Here is a 16412-nt window from a genome sequence, read left to right as displayed (position 1 = left end):
GTGTAACGTCATCAGATGATCAAAACGAATTATAAAATGGTTTAGACAAGATATCTGTATGGCGTAAAAAGTGGCAATTGATTCTAAATCATGAAAAGTGTGAGTTCATCCACATGAGCACTAAACAGAATCAACCAAATTTCAGTTACGTGGTAAATCACACAAATATAAAGGCTGCAAACTCAGCTAGATACTTACAGATTACAATTACGAATAACTGAAACTGGAACGAGCACATGGAAAATACTGTGGGGGGGAAAGCAAACCAAAGACTGCGATTTAGTAACAGAATGCTTAGAAAATATAACAGGTGTACTAAAAAGACTGCTTACACTACTCTTGTCCACCTTCTTCAGAAGTACTAGTGTGCATTGTGGGATCAGCATCAGATAGAGCTGATGAAGTTCAAAGAAGGGTAGCCCGTTTTGTATTATCGTGAAATAGGGGAGAGAGTACCGCGGACACGATACACAAACTGAGGTAGCAGTCGTTAAAACAAAGGCGTTTTTCGCTGCGGCAGGAACTTCTCATTAAATTTCAATTACCAACTTTCTCCTCATAGTGTGAAAATATTATTTTGGTGCCTACCTGCATAGGGAAAAATGATCATAGTAAAATAAGACAAATCAGAGCTCGCACGGAAAGATTTAAGCGTTCGTTTTTACCGCGCGCTGTCCGAGAGTGGAACGGTACAGAAATTGCCAGGCACTTAGTTGTGATTTGCAGAGTAATCATGTAGGAGTAGGTGATACCACGTTGCTAAGTCAAAGCGTCAGCTCCATACATTTTTTAAAGACTGGACATACACACTCTGGATGAAGATAAGGGATACAGCACTAATACGCTGCATATTCAAAGAAAATACTTTGCCCAATCAGATGCTTGTCGCCCTATCGCAAGACATTTGATACAAAGAGACAACATAAAATGTTTTCAGTTAAGTAGTCAGTAAGGCAATGAGTTTCTTAGGCAGTTACAGAAGAATGGAAAAAATGGTTGAAGCGACCTCCGGGAAGAGCCGTTTGGATTCCACAGAATGTAGAAACGCTAGAGATTATACTGACCGAACGACTTATCTTAGAAGAAAGACTGAAGAAATGCAAAACAATCGTTCATAGCATTTGTAGGCTTTGAGAAATCTTTTGACAACATTGAGTGGCATAGACCCTTTGAAATTCTGAAAATAGAAGAGAGTGAAGAGGTATCTACGGCTTCTACAGTAACCAGACTGGTGTTATGACAATCCAAGGACATGAAGAAGACTGAAAAGTTGACAAGACAATCTGTACGTCGAGCAAGCAGGAAAGGAAACCAAGGACAAACGTGGAAAGGAAATTAAGGGTCAGGGAGAATAAATAAAAAAATTTTGAGGTTACCAAGTGACACTGTAATTCTGTCATACAGCACAAAGGACTTAGAAGAGCAGCTGAATGGAGCTGATAGTAACTTGAAAAGATGTTATAAAATGAAGGTCAACAAAAGTAAAACAAGTGTATCGGAACGTAGTCCAAGTAAATCAGTTGATGTTGAAGGAAGTAGCTAATGAAATGAGATACTACAAGTAGCAGGTGAGTTCTGCTGTTTCTGTGGTAAGATAACTAATGACCGAAGCGGGGGCAGTATAAAATGCGGAACGGCTACAATACGAAAAGAATTTCTGAAAATGAGGAACTTGCTAACTTCTAATATAAATTGAAGCGCATGGAAATCTTTCTCTGTGGGTATTCGTCTGGAGTGTAGCCTTGTACGGAAGTGGAAACGCGGATAATGAGATTGGTTCAAATGGTTCAAATGGCTGTGAGCACTATGGGACTTAACATCTGAGGTCATCAGTCCGCTAGAACTTAGAACTACTTAAACCTAACTAACCTAAGGACATCACACACACCCATGCCCGAGGCAGGATTCGAACCTGCGACCGAAGCGGTCACGCGGCTCCAGACCGAAGCGCCTAGAACCGCACGGCCACACCGGCCGGCGGATCATGAGTTCAGACAAGAAGACAATAAATGGATTTTAGAAGTGATGCCACGGAAGAATTCTGAAGAATCACGAGCAATCAAGGAACCGTCATTTTGATAATGGAAGGAAGTGTGTGTGTGTGTGTGTGTGTGTGTGTGTGTGTGTGTGTGTGTGTGCGGCGCGGGGGGGGGGGCGGGGGGGGGCGGGGAGGTGATTACAGAGGGAGACCAAGATTTGAGCAGGTTCAAATGGATGCAGCTTGCAGAAGTTACTCAGAAATCTGTAGTATGTAAAATTCCTTCAGAATTAGTAACATTGTTTTTTCTTAAAAAATGTTCTTGTTTACAACAACGCCGATGCGTGAATTTCCTGCGTTGCCTGTTTCTCTGTTGTGAAACTCGTGGCCTGACTTCAACTGAATTTAGTCTTCGTTTTAACATCACTTCTGGTAACCCTACTGTACTTCATTTAATGTTGTGTAACTCCTCTTCCAACACCATTATCATATCTTTAGGTCATAGAATTCTGTAATTCAATGCCCCTAATGAAATCTGTTAGAGCAGTTGGGTTTCTGTGTACATTTCACTGTATATTTAGCTAAACTGTTTGTAGCGAGGTGCAGGCGCACAGGTTCTGGGTATGCCCATGGTCTTGAAGTAATTGCCTGTGTTCGCTCAGTTTATTGCCAATACGCTTTCATCTCGGCCGATACACAGGCAGGGCCCAAAGAGTTTGACGAGAGACGCAAGCAGAACTACACTCACTGCACTTGCCCCTTACTTCAGTGTTTCTGATTCTCATAACGAGGTATCAGTACGACCAGTTTGTATGATGAACACGTGTCAGCAGAGCGCTCGATTAACTTCCAAGGTTTAGTTGTCAGTCTGTCTTTGCGTGGCTCGCAACGAATTCAGATGTAATCAAGAGTGTGTCTGATATTAAATAAGCATCTAAGCATGCCACCTGCACTGAAGATATGCATGCAGCTCATTCTTTCCTTTTTTTTTTTAATTTTTCTTGAGACATGTGAGTCTCAGCTTTATCTAGAGTAATGAAAGAAGCCGAAGAAATGAATTAATATTTTTGCTACAGCTGGGACTTGAACCCGTGTCTCCTGTTTACTAGGCAGATACGTTATCCATTACACCATCATAAAAGTATAGGTAACACAACTGCTCGGACTAACGTAGTCGTGAAATGAAGCTCGTATTAGGGAGGGCATTGGACTATCGTAGTATATGCAGCTATACCGCTGCATTGGTCAGGTGGCTAAAACATCTGCCTAGTACGAGTAAGCAGGAGACGCGGGTCCCAGTTCCAGCTATGGCACAAATTTTAATTCATTTCTTCAGCTTGTATCGTTATCGTTCGTATTTGTTCCCCAAAAATGGAGACTTCAAGATTGATACGTTGGACTAACAGCAGCTCAGTGTGAATGTTTCGAATGGACAGTGGGATTTACCCTGGTTGATTCTCCTAATCCTCTACAAAATGAAATTTAAGGTCCACCTTCCAATTTTTAGTAATCAAATTTTGCAGCTGGGAGTGATACCACAGCAAGTTAACTCGCCTTACAGAACATTAATTCTGTAGATTTGTAGGTGGTTACACAGTGCGACTTTTACTGATGAAACGTGAGGGGCTGTTAGCCACTTCAGTAGTACACTCGGTTCGTTAAGACACTGAACCTGCATACCGGAGGATTGTGATCCAAAAGCCCTTACCGTTTGTTCTAATTAACTTTTTTGGTAACTTCCCTAATCAATTTCAGGTGACGGGTGGAATGGTACCTTAAAAATGGCAAGACTCTCTGTGTTCCATCCTTGTTTCAAGTAGCTTGTGCTCCGTGTCTGTTAATACAGCCATCGATACGATGTTGAACTCTAACTTACTTAGATAGGTACATTTAGTTGACCCTCAGTTCTTCTCTTAACGATACTGTCTTACTGCTCCTGTGCTGTTGTACAACGAAATGGATTTGGACAACTTTTGGTAAGATTATTTTAGACTCCAGAAAAACTTCACATATTGTTAGTAATAATTAGAGAAAGAACTCATCATAGATTCTTGAAAAATGTTTGCCGAATTGGACTGAGGGTAGTAGGACTGCTCCGCTCTCATTCTCTGCGGGTAGCGTGGAAGGAGGTTACTGTATTTTCTCAGAGCTTCCCGGAACTACGCAAGGCGCTGACGTATGCGTGTTTGCAAGCGAGTGTGTGCTGTGTTATTTGAAAGGCTCAGACTGCACGTCCAGAACAGCAGCTTCAACATTCTCTGAGAAAAACCATACCTTTTCAGTAACTGGTTCGCTTAGATTCGTAAGCTTTATCTAGGATATGACAGGTAAACAAGAATAAAGAAGGGTAGTAGTTTTCACGTCTAAACATTTATTATTGTCTTATCAAAGACATGAGAGAAAAACTATTTATTACGAGGAAAGACATTCATATTCCGTCTCGGGAAAACACACACACACACACACACACACACACACACACACACACACACACACACACACACACAGACAGAGAGAGAGAGAGAGAGAGAGAGACAGAGAGAGACAGAGACTTTAACATACATCCACTTACTGGACACAGTTCCATCAGTCCCAAGGTATTAAACTCTTCGTAGCCGAGAGAGAATATAGCCACCAAAGAAAATTAGACACCTTTCATCTTTTTGAATACACCGAACAATTAAAAGTATTGGCGAAGAATCTGGGGACGGTTTAATGGTTACTGTACGAAGTTTCACTGGAACATGTTCGTGGTAAATAACTTTGTGCTGTATTCAGTGTTTATGCCTACGAACTCCAAATTCGTTGTTTCCTGTGTAGCTGTCTTGTGTTCGTTGGTGGTCCAGTGTGAAATTTCAGCTCACTGGGTTCGATCTCCTTATCGGTTTTACTATGAAATAGTTCTTTTCCCTCTTCTCCTGACTTTCAATCCTGGAATTGACTTCTGTACGTGAAAAAAGCAGCTTACATTATATTTAGAATTCATCCTAAAGTTACATTCCACTCATAATGGCCTGGGTAAGACATTTCATGGGATGGAGAAAAGCAAGACCATTGCTTCCAAAAATTGTCATGCTTGGACAAACACTTTGTTGTTAAACTTGACCTCGTTGTTAGCCGCTTTTCTTTATTGCTCGACTCGGTTGGCTTCCATTTTCGTCAAACTTACGAAGACAGTGGATGTAATTGACTGTCAGTTTCGAACATTCCTTTCCAAAATCAGTTTTAATTCAAGTCCCAAGGCGGATGCGCAAAATCATCACAAATTAATCTAAAATTAAAACGTTTCTGAGTATATCGGATTTTAAATTATCGAATGGAGGGCTAAGATAGTGGAAAGAAATTTATTTCAGAATAGCTACACCATGAACATAAGCTATGGACTCCGTTCAGTTTTACAGTTAGTTCCAACTACAGTACACTAACTTGCTTAGAAGTATGTTTGTATGGTATTAGGCTGGAAACAGTTCCACCATCGTCATTCACTGCTTTTACAGCTGTTTAGTCTCTAGCGTGAAGCGATGGTCCTAATTCTCATTCACAGAAACAAAGTGCTCTTAACGTAACTCTGTTTAAAAAAAACAAAGGTCTAAAATGCATATCTTAAGAGGTATGATCACTTGGACATCTTCGCTAATGTGAAGCACACCTCTTTACTGAACCAGTGCTCATAGCTCTCAACGTATGCTTTTTAGTCCATGTACACTAGACAATTTTTTATTGTTTTGGTCCGTACTACCTTCTCCCAAAATATGAAAAGAAAAGACCTTGTAGTAGAAGAGATTTTTCACAGTATAGAATACAAAGAAGTGTTCATAGCTCTTAAGGTATGCATTCTGGAGCCCGAGTTTACTGGATTTACTTGTTTCAAATTATCGTATCCCTGAATATTGGCCATTCCTTCTGCAACACCCTGTAGAGCAGACCACCTATCAACACTCACGAAATTTTTGACGTTTTATTTCCAGCGTCAATTCATTAACAGAATTTTATGACAGCCTGCGAGCAATGAGATTTAAGCCGGCCGCGGTGGTCTAGCGGTTCTAGGCGCTCAGTCCGGAACCGCGGGACTGCTACGGTCGCAGGTTCGAATCCTGCCTCGGGCATGGATGTGTGTGCTGTCCTTAGGTTAGTTAGGTTTAATTAGTTCTAAGTTCTAGGCGACTGATGACCTCAGAAGTTAAGTCGCATAGTGCTCATAGCCATTTGAACCATTTGAATGAGATTTCAGTAAATAGATAAATACTTGTAGCACCTGGATCTCTGTTGTCAACCAATTGTCCGCAGCTCTTGGTCGTGCGGTAGCGTTCTCGCTTCCCACGCCCGGGTTCCCGGGTTCGATTCCCGACGGGGTCAGGGATTTTCTCTGCCTCGTGATGACTGGGTGTTGTGTGATGTCCTTAGGTTAGTTAGGTTTAAGTAGTTCTAAGTTCTAGGGGACTGATGACCATAGATGTTAAGTCCCATAGTGCTCAGAGCCATATGTCAACCAATTCTTCTAATCTACAGGTGAAATAAAATCGGAGTCACATGAAGCTTAAGTCTGTCTGGTCGGTGCAACAATAATGTTTACATTTCTTCCTGTAATACCGTATTCGGATACAAAAATGGTTCAAATGGCTCTGAGCACTACGGGACTTAACTTCTGAGGTCATCAGTCCCCTAGAACTTAGAACTACTTAAACCTAAGTAACCTAAGGACATCACACACATCCATGCCCTAGGCAGGATTCGAACCTGCGACCGTAGCGGTCGCGCGGTTCCAGACTGACGCGCCTAGAACCGCTCTGCCACCCCGGCCGGCTATTCGGATACAGACCGGCTTCCTTAAGCAGTAGGATGCTTCGGCTCTTTCATTATAAGTACGTATTACTCCTTAAATTCCTGTTCGTTGGTATTCGTATCAGTTTCAAAATGAATTTATTACCATTATGTTAAACGATCCTAGTGCGGCTAATTATGCTCATACAGAAAACATATACGGCGCTTTCATTCGTTGTGTTGTTTGAATGTGCATCCATAAGGTTTGGCGGCAGAACTTGGGGATACTAACTAATCATTTACAATTCTCTGCATAATGGTGATGGTGACGGTATATTTTCTCATGGCTTGAAGTCTAAGATGGAGCTAAAGAAAGGCTTGCAAGTGTTGGCAGGACATCGTCGGATGGTGCGTAGCCTTACTCGAGAAGTGTGACATGCATGCTGCACAAGCTGCCTCATTTCGTTCCTGTTGCGCTAATCAGTCACATTAGGCCCTTATGGCTAAGGGAGGTCTACAGTTTTCATTTATTGCATTTACTGGGACGTTAACTGCTCACATAGATTATTACTGCACGGCTTCTGACATCATGCCCTGTTCATTCACAGAAATGTAATAATAAATTATTAAGAACGTACAGATGTCGTTAGCTGGGCTATGCCTAGTTATCATAAATCTGTTGAGGCTAATGGGGACGGAATACTATCTCTGAATGGACAAAGAGAGACGAAGGAAGGAGCCGTGCCGTTTGTTAACAGAAACATCGCCGGATGTGATTCTACCGAAACCACGGAGACCGGTATTTGGTTGTCAGGCTGTGACTTGATTCTTTTCTACTACACATACTACGGCACGCGGTCGCAAAATTTTTCCAAGCCTTGTATACACTTTACATTGTTGTAAGACGACATCGTATTAGAGTTAAACTGTGGACTTCAAGGAGCTCACACTACATGGTCAAGCATTCGCCCGTAAATTCGTTTAAGGAATCATCTTAGCTGAATATAAGAAAAACATGAAAACTCTCCACGTAGACGAGAACAGTCACTTTACCCCTGCACCATTTGCTTTTACTGAGAGAAAAAGTCATTGACAATATAATAGCAAACTATTCCTGCTAATTCTCTTACAACGCGAAATAAAATTACGTCAATTTTTTCTTGTTACGCTTAAAATTTAAAGTTGTCAACAACCCGAATGTTGGTCTCAATACCGCAGTGCTTTGTAGGCGTGGCCCTGTTCGAAACAACTTGCCTTTGTCTCAAAACACTATTACTCAATAAGCTATAAAGGTCACCGTACAATTAGGCATTTTTCGAATACACAAATCAGTGGCAGATGTGGAAGAAGCAATTTGTGATGGAAAAATAGCAATTCACCAACCGTGGATTGAACCCGAAGCGTTGAATTTGAAGTTTGAACCTCACTCACTGAGCTATCGAAACACACCAACAACAACGCAGAGGCGTCAGTTGTTCCAATGTCAGTCGCAACGCAGGCCTTAACAGTACTGACGATTCTACCCTGCCTATAAGCAGTTACGTACTATATAGCCACAATTATCGTGCTCTGCAGGAAAATAAACATGCCATCTAATTCTACAGGATTACTCTGATTCACACTTACGTGCTTGGCGGAGGATTCATAGAACCACTTTCAGACTATTTCTTGAACGTTCCACCACGAACTGCACGTGGGAACCTAAATCTTTCGGTACGAGCTCTGATTTCTCTTAATACATTACGATAATCATTTCACTCTTTATAACAAGGCGTCAACAAAATATTCTTGCATTCGAAGGAGAAAGCTGGTGAATGAAATTTTGTGACCAAATACGAGGCGTGTTTTTTTTAAGTAAGTACCGTTTTGAAATTATAAAAAGACATCCTAAGATATCTCAATTTTATTTTTACACGAAAGCCTGTACCTTAATCTACTTTTCTACATAATTACCGTCAATACTGAGGCACTTGTCATAACGTTGTACCAGTTTTTGAATACCGTCGTCATAGAAGTCTGCCGCCTGACTTGTTAACCACTGCATCACAACTGTTCTGACTTCGTTATCGTCTTGAAGACGCTGACCGGCCAGGTGTTTCTTCAAGTGCAGGAACAGATGGTAGTCACTGGGCGCAAGATCGGGGCTGTACGGAGGATGATCTAGAGTTTCCCATCGAAAAGATGTCATGAGATCTTTTGTCTGATTCGCCATATGCGGACGGGCATTGCCTTGCTCAACTTCCATGGACTGTTGCTTTGATTCTGGTATGACGTAGGCCACCCATGTTTCATCGCCCGTAACAGTTTGGCTTAAGAAATCATCGCCGTCGTTGTGGTACCGCTCAAAGAAAGTCAATGCACTGTCTAAACGTTTGGTTTTGTACACATCGCCGGCTTCAGTCTGGAACCGCGCGACCGCTACGGTTGCAGGTTCGAATCCTGTCTCGGGCATGGATGTGTGTGATGTCCGTATGTTAGTTAGGTTTAACTAGTTCTAAGTTCTAGGGGACTGATGGCCTTAGAAATTAAGTCCCATACTGCTCAGAGCCATTTGAACCATTTGTGCACATCCGTTAACATTTTCGGTACCCAACGTGCGCACAATTTTCGGTAATTCAAGTCCTCGGTCACAATTCCATACAAAACACTACGAGAAACATTAGGAAAGTCATCCCGCAAGGAGGATATCGTAAAGCGTCTGTTTTCTCTCACCTTATTGTCCATTTCCTGCACCAGATTTTCATTAACGACCGGAAGACGCCCTCTCCGTTGTTCATCATGCACATTTGTGCGGGCATCTTTAAATGCTCCCACCCACTTTCTTACCATTCCATCACTCGTAATGTTTCCTCCGTAAACTGCACAGATCTCATGATGAATATCGATCGCTTTTAGGCCTTTAGCACTTATAACAGTCCGTACTACACAGTCGGCGGGACTCACGATTATCGGAGGCATCTTAAACACTCAGTCCACAACGTAAACAAGGAAGAATCAGACTGCAGTGGCGTCAGTGCGTCGATTAAGGTACAGGCTTTCATGTGAAAATAAAATTATTGAGATATCTTCGCACGTCTTTTTTCAATTTCAAAACAGTACTTACTTAAAAAAACACGCCTCGTATATCTACCATCAGCTTCGTTGACTTTCTGTGCCGAGCTCTAGACCGGTCTCCAGTTGTTAGAAATAAATGCAGGTTTTTTTCATAGTAGAAATGTATATCAGATTCAGCATTGCACACTTGTGCCACATTATTCGTAAACTGTGTTTAGGTCGATAACCTAGTCCTAACTACTGTAGTTGCACGTATTACTTGATTATTTTGTTAATTGACGCCGAATATCAGGACTTTCCTACTCGAACAGTCAACTAATCTGACTTATTTAGATTTGGAAAATTTTTGACATGTTTGAACAAACAGCCAGGCAGTAATTCATAAAAAATGAGAATCCCTTGCGTCGTTCTGTTTATTGTTTAATTGAATTGGTATATACCTGCTATGAACTGAATTGTTAACATACGGCATACAGTGTGGTCGACACAGGTGAAAACCGCCTTTGTTTTATTGATTGCCACAACAACTCGCTTACAATATCCGTGGAACAGTCTCTCCCGTTTCACAGTAATACACAAGTTGCCCTTCTTTGAACTTTCCCATGTCCTTCGTCTATCCTGCCTAGTAAGGATCCCGTACCGCTGAGTAATACTCCATAACGGTACGGACAAGATTAGTATAGGCAGTGTCTTTACTGGATTTGTAGCATCTTCCCAAGTTTTCTGCCAATAAAACTTTTCGGTTTGCCTTCCCCACAGCATTTTCTATTTGGTGGTTTCAATTCAAATTGTTCATAATTTTAATGCCAGGTATTGAGTTAAATCGAGAACCTTTAAATGTATGTGAATGATAATGTAGGTGGAAGACCTCGCGCTTCATATTGTTTAGAATCAATTTCCACTTTTTACACCATATGGGTATCTTGTCTAACACGTTTTGCAAGTTTTCATCTTCTGGTGATTTTGATAAACGGTAAACGACAGAATCATCTGCAAACAATCAAAGAGGGCTACTTATATAGTATTCTAAATAGGTAATATAGATTAAGAACAGCAGAGAGCCTATAACACTTTCTCGCGTAAACCGAGATGTTACTTCCGTTTCACAAGATGACTGCCAATCAGTCACTACGAACTGACTTTGTTGACAGTACATCACCAATCGAGTCGCGCAATAGAGAAGGTACTCCATACGCACTGTTAAATTAGAAGCCGCTCGTGAGGAACTATGTAAAAAGCCTTCTACAAATCTAGAAATATGGAATCAATTTGAGATCCCCTACCAATAGCATTCATTATTTCGTGTGTGAAGAACAAGTTGCGTTTCACGAAAATTATTGGTTATGTGACAATAGATCGTTTTCTTCGAGGTATTTCATTATGCTCGAAGACACTGAAGGTACCGAAATCGTACTGCAAATCGATGTCCATGATACAGGTCTATAATTAAGCGGATCACTTCTGTTTCATTTCTCGTGTACTTGTGTGACCTGTGAAACTTTACAGTCCTTAGGTACGAATCTTTCGTCGAGCGACCGGTTGGATATGATCGCTAAAAATGAAGCTAGCTATTTCATCAGCATACTCCGAAAGGAACCTAACTAGTATCAGAGGTGTGCAAATTCTCTTTTCATCCCGCCTGCCCCTATCTCAGCCGCTACCAATAAATCAAGTGTACCTGCAGCAACGAAGATGCAGGAGTGCATGTGTACTGAAGGAGAATGGTTATAGCAGGCCAACTTGGGTTTCACGGGACCCGTTCAGCCTGCTGCACCTGACAACAGGTTGAGCTATCAACCCAACTTGACTAGTCAGGTACGTATTTACGTTGGTAGTTCCACTACAGCTCATCTATCATAACGGTGGCAGCAGCAAAATGAACAAACCAAACTTAAAGGAGGCTTAGGAGAAATTAAAAATTATGGAATATATGCCAGTCACGAAACACAACCCAAGTTCAGCAGGGGAAATGTTTTCGTGTGTTTATGACGTAGCTTCAGATAAATCGGTAGATGTTTCAAAATTCAAATTCCACAAAAAGTTACTAAATATTTATACGAAGAACGTAATTCGTGTTCGCTACAATGCATTTGAGGAATTTAGAATGAACTATTTTCGCCACTTCCTATGAGTTCAGCGATTCCACAATACATATCCTGGAAAAAGTAACTAAAATTGGTATAACAGGGCTCATATTTGGCTGAACCACACAAAGGTAACAGTAATTAGACTTTCATAACCTTCCTTTAGTTAGTGTTACAGTATAAAGGACATCTTCAGCTTCTTAGGTGCAACGGATCTCGAGTTTGAGAGATGGTCTGCTTACTACAGAAAACATTTATTAGTCGTGATCTGAAGATGGTGTAAACTGAGAATTGGTCGAAAGAGGGTGAAGTTTCTGGGGAAACCTTTCATATCTAAATAAATAAATAAGCCCTAAATACGCCAAAAAGGTAAAAAAGACATAAAATCTACAATTTTCTGGCCTACAATGACCCAAAATGAACGTATGTTTCACTGAGCCGTGTCTTGTGATACTCGGGTAAAAAAAAAAAAAAAAAAAAAGACTTTCATCAACTTCCGAACCCTATTCATAACACTACAATGCAAGCGTATGGGATAAACTATTACTGTAGCGTAGCACAGCTGGAAGACAGGCAGGCAAGCAAGACTGTAGCCTGCTTGGCCTGTATGGGAGTAGAGCAGCCTGCCCGTTCTACTGACAACGTGTGGAAGCTTGCCTGCCTGGCTAACAGGCAACTATAGGCAAGTTAAAAGCGGAATGTGTACACCTCTGACTGGTATACAGTCTTGACGGGAAGACTTGCATTTATGAAGTGACTTAAATTTCTTTGCCACGCGAAGGGTCTTTACTTCTAAACTACTCATGTCGGTAGCTGTACTTCGTTAGAATCCTGGAACATGTACTGCATGTTAGAGATGTAACGCGGTGTAGAGTTGGGGATGAGGTTGCTGAGTTCCGAATGGGAGACGGGTCCTCGACGGCGATGTAGGGACGCGCGCAGCAAATGGCACCGCGTTTAAAAATAAACACACAATTAGAAGGCCGTTGCGCAACCCTGGTCAGTAAGCCGCTGTCGCTTAACTTTTTGTGGCCCGCTTCGTGTCTATTCCACCACATAATACGCAAGCTGGACCTTCTTTATCATCCCCTTTACTGTCTGGAATACTTCGTTAGTGCTTGCTTTATTGCTCGGTAAGCAGATCTATACATAAGTCATTACAGAATACTGTTTACCACGAAACTGCTGAATCAGTTCTGGTTTCGGATAATTCTTATTGTTGGGCTACTCTCTTCTAATAAAGTCTAAATTTGCCAAATGTCGTATAAGTAGAAATGCTCATTGACACACTGCTTTCTTGTAATATTGATAAGAATGAGAAATCTGCTTCAATTGTAAATAACATCTCATTAGCACGATTAGTTTCGGAGACTATTGCTCCATGGTTGGGTGCCACATACATTATAGTTTCTTAAGTCAAGGGTTTGGAACAGGCGGGCCAGTTAATTTCAGTACATTTAATCACAAATGTGACTTTAGGATACACCGGAGCTGCCTGTTTCGCCGGTACACAGGAAACTGTCACATATGTGTGAGTTAAATGTGTTGCGATTAACTGGCCCGACTGTCCTTCACCCACTACGTGATAAACCTTATGTTGTGTACCACCCGATGAGGGAGCAATAGACTCCGAAACTAGCCTTGCTAATAAAATGTCAACTGAAGTACGTTTCTCAATCTTATCAATACGATCATCGGTTGTGGTTGTTCACCAAATCAGACTTTCTTGTAATATTAGCTATCAGTAACTTTCATCTCTAATATGGTCTCCGTTAATGGGAAATTAAATCACAAAAAGCCAGGAAATGCAACAAAATGCTTAGAATTTTAATTAATTTTTGTCTCGTAGACCACTGGCCAAAACCGAGCTCTAGACGTACGACCGGCTAATTCGCAGTGTTCGTCAGAGAGTTTTGTAAGTTTGGAACAAGTAAAACGAACTAAGTTAATGTCCGTACTCAGAGAAAGAGAGGTCACAGTCATTTCTGAGAAATAAACGCCGGTTTTTTTCACTGTAGAAGTCGTATATCAGATTCACCATTGCATTAGATTATTCTTAACCTCTGTTTAGATTGATAACATAGTCCTAACTACTGTAGCTGCACAGATGATGATTCTGAAACATGCGTATCTGGAAAACTTTTTCGATGCATAAACGAACAGCGAGGCAGTAATGTATATAAAATCCCTTGCGTCGGTCTATGCATTATACTACTGTTTAATTAATTTGGTATACAAATGCTATGGACAGAACTATCTACATACGTCAATACGAAATAGTCTACCCAGTGTCTTCTAAAAGAGGAAACTGCGGAGCGAAGGAACGGCATTGCCGTCGTCGCGATCAACACTAATATCGTACTGTCTGCGTCATTTAGCCATTCTGTAATTACGGGTATCGAGGAAGCTCCTACATAAGAATGCATCTATAAATTTCACATGAGAGAACACACACTTCTAGGTTCTCCGAGCGCTGACTTCTAGATTGCACTCACTACGTTGTAACAGTTTCAGGAATATATAATAGGAAAAATCAGTGCAAACTAAGCATGAGTCCTGAGACGTCTAGTCTTCACAATCGGTAGTATGTTTGATGCAACACACTAAGTTAATGGCGCTTATCAAAACGAGGGACGTTCAAACAGTAACACAACACCTTTTTCCTTCAGGATTTCAATATACCAAATCATTCCCTACTCTTTTGATTACAAAACCCTATTCTTCAATGCGACGGCCTTGCGCCACGTGAATGGGAGAGCCTGTATGCCCACATGGTACTACTCTACTAGTCGAGATCGGTGCCAACGTCTTGCTGCATCAATAACCTTCCCAATATCTACGTACTGCTTCCCGCGGAGTGCAACTTTCGTTGGGACAAACAGCTGGAAGCTTGAAGGTGCCAGACCGGGCTGTACAGTGGATGAGGAAGAACAGTCCAATGAAGTTTTGTGAGCTGCTCTCGGGTGTGTGTCATGGAGAAGGAGAAGTTCGTTTGCATCCCTCGATCACCTCGAATGAGAGTGTCCGCACGTTCTAACATGGCAGGAGTCGCAGCTGTGTGCGGCTGGCCGGCACGCGGAAGATGGGCAAGTTTGCACGAGCTTATTGCGATGATGACAGCGCCTCGCCCAAAGACTCACCATGCCTTTGTTCACTGCTTGATCTCCGTAGACATTCTGCAAGCGCCAATGAATATCTGCGATACTCTGGTCTTCCGCTAAAATAATGACAGCTCTCTGCTCGGAACGCACCTCCGTTACAAATGCAACTTTAAGGGTTCGTATGTCGCACCTATCGGAGCTTCATGAAACTATAAGGGCTGAAGCAAGACTATTCCACGCTGTCCCACAACAACTCCACATTGGTTCGATCGAAATTCATAGAGAAAGTATCTGATTTTAAACAGAAATATTACCTCAGGCTGGAATGTTGGGGAGTGGCTGCAATGTGTCCAGTGGTTAGGAATCTAGTATGCAACTTAATTTCACCAATATATGTGTAACAGAACAGCATGCATGTTTCCGCCTATGCCACCTCCACTCTAAATCGAGCAAAAATAATGTGTGCATAGCAACGAATATAATATGTTACCCACAATTATCCCTGAATGTAAGAGGGAATATTTATTCCTTTTGAAAGTTAACAGAAGATAGGGAGAACCTTTTACTTTCAATACCCCAGAACTCATATACTCAACAAACTCAAGGAAATAATATTACTTTAAAATATATTAAAATTTTCACGAGGTTGAGACGTGCCGCCTCTTTGAAAGACTAGCACGACCCGAGTACTTGTTTTCTTCAACTAGAAGACTAGAGACTGAACACAAGTATCTTTACGCATTCATAGACTTATCTTTGGATAGAGATTATTAAACGCTTTGGAGTCACTAGACGAAATTCCTCTGGTCACTCCAAACTAGTTTTGAGCATCATGTGGCCCCCACTCGAACAGCTTTCAGCGAGTTACACCCCACCTGAACTGGGAAAATATCTCTATCGAATGCATTCACGTGATCATGACAGTTGTGATCGTCATTCGAAAGAACCTCCAGTTCTCGGCAAAAACACTCTTTGGAGGGGCAGTAGCAAGCTTGTGGGTAATGTGACGACGAGGACGTGTCTCGTAGCATGAAAATAATGCAAAAGTTTCCCTGACAATGTTACTAAATACGCATAAATAAGTCACTAGGTTGGTACTGAATTTGAATAGTCTGTTGCTATTGGTTGATGACGCATGCGCAGATTCTAGAAGTGGAGGCAGTACACAGGACTGGTCGAACAGAAAAACTGTTGATGCTCATGGGGACGGAAAGATAGGATTCTTGTTGACATCCATGGTGAATAGACACTTGCTATATCTCAAGCGTGCACTTGGGAGGCTAAGGCACCTCTGCGGTCGCGCGTAAAGGGGTAACTCCCGGAAACCGCAACTTCAGAAAACAGCGAGTAACCCCTGGGAACCATTCCAGACAGACACCAAACTTGAGACACACTTTTCTGCCGCTGCTCAAATGGGGACCGTACGAACTCCAC

Source organism: Schistocerca serialis, chromosome 3 (genome assembly GCF_023864345.2).
Source record: "Schistocerca serialis cubense isolate TAMUIC-IGC-003099 chromosome 3, iqSchSeri2.2, whole genome shotgun sequence".
NCBI classification, from domain to species: domain Eukaryota; kingdom Metazoa; phylum Arthropoda; class Insecta; order Orthoptera; family Acrididae; genus Schistocerca; species Schistocerca serialis.
Note: the sequence above shows the minus strand (reverse complement) of the source record.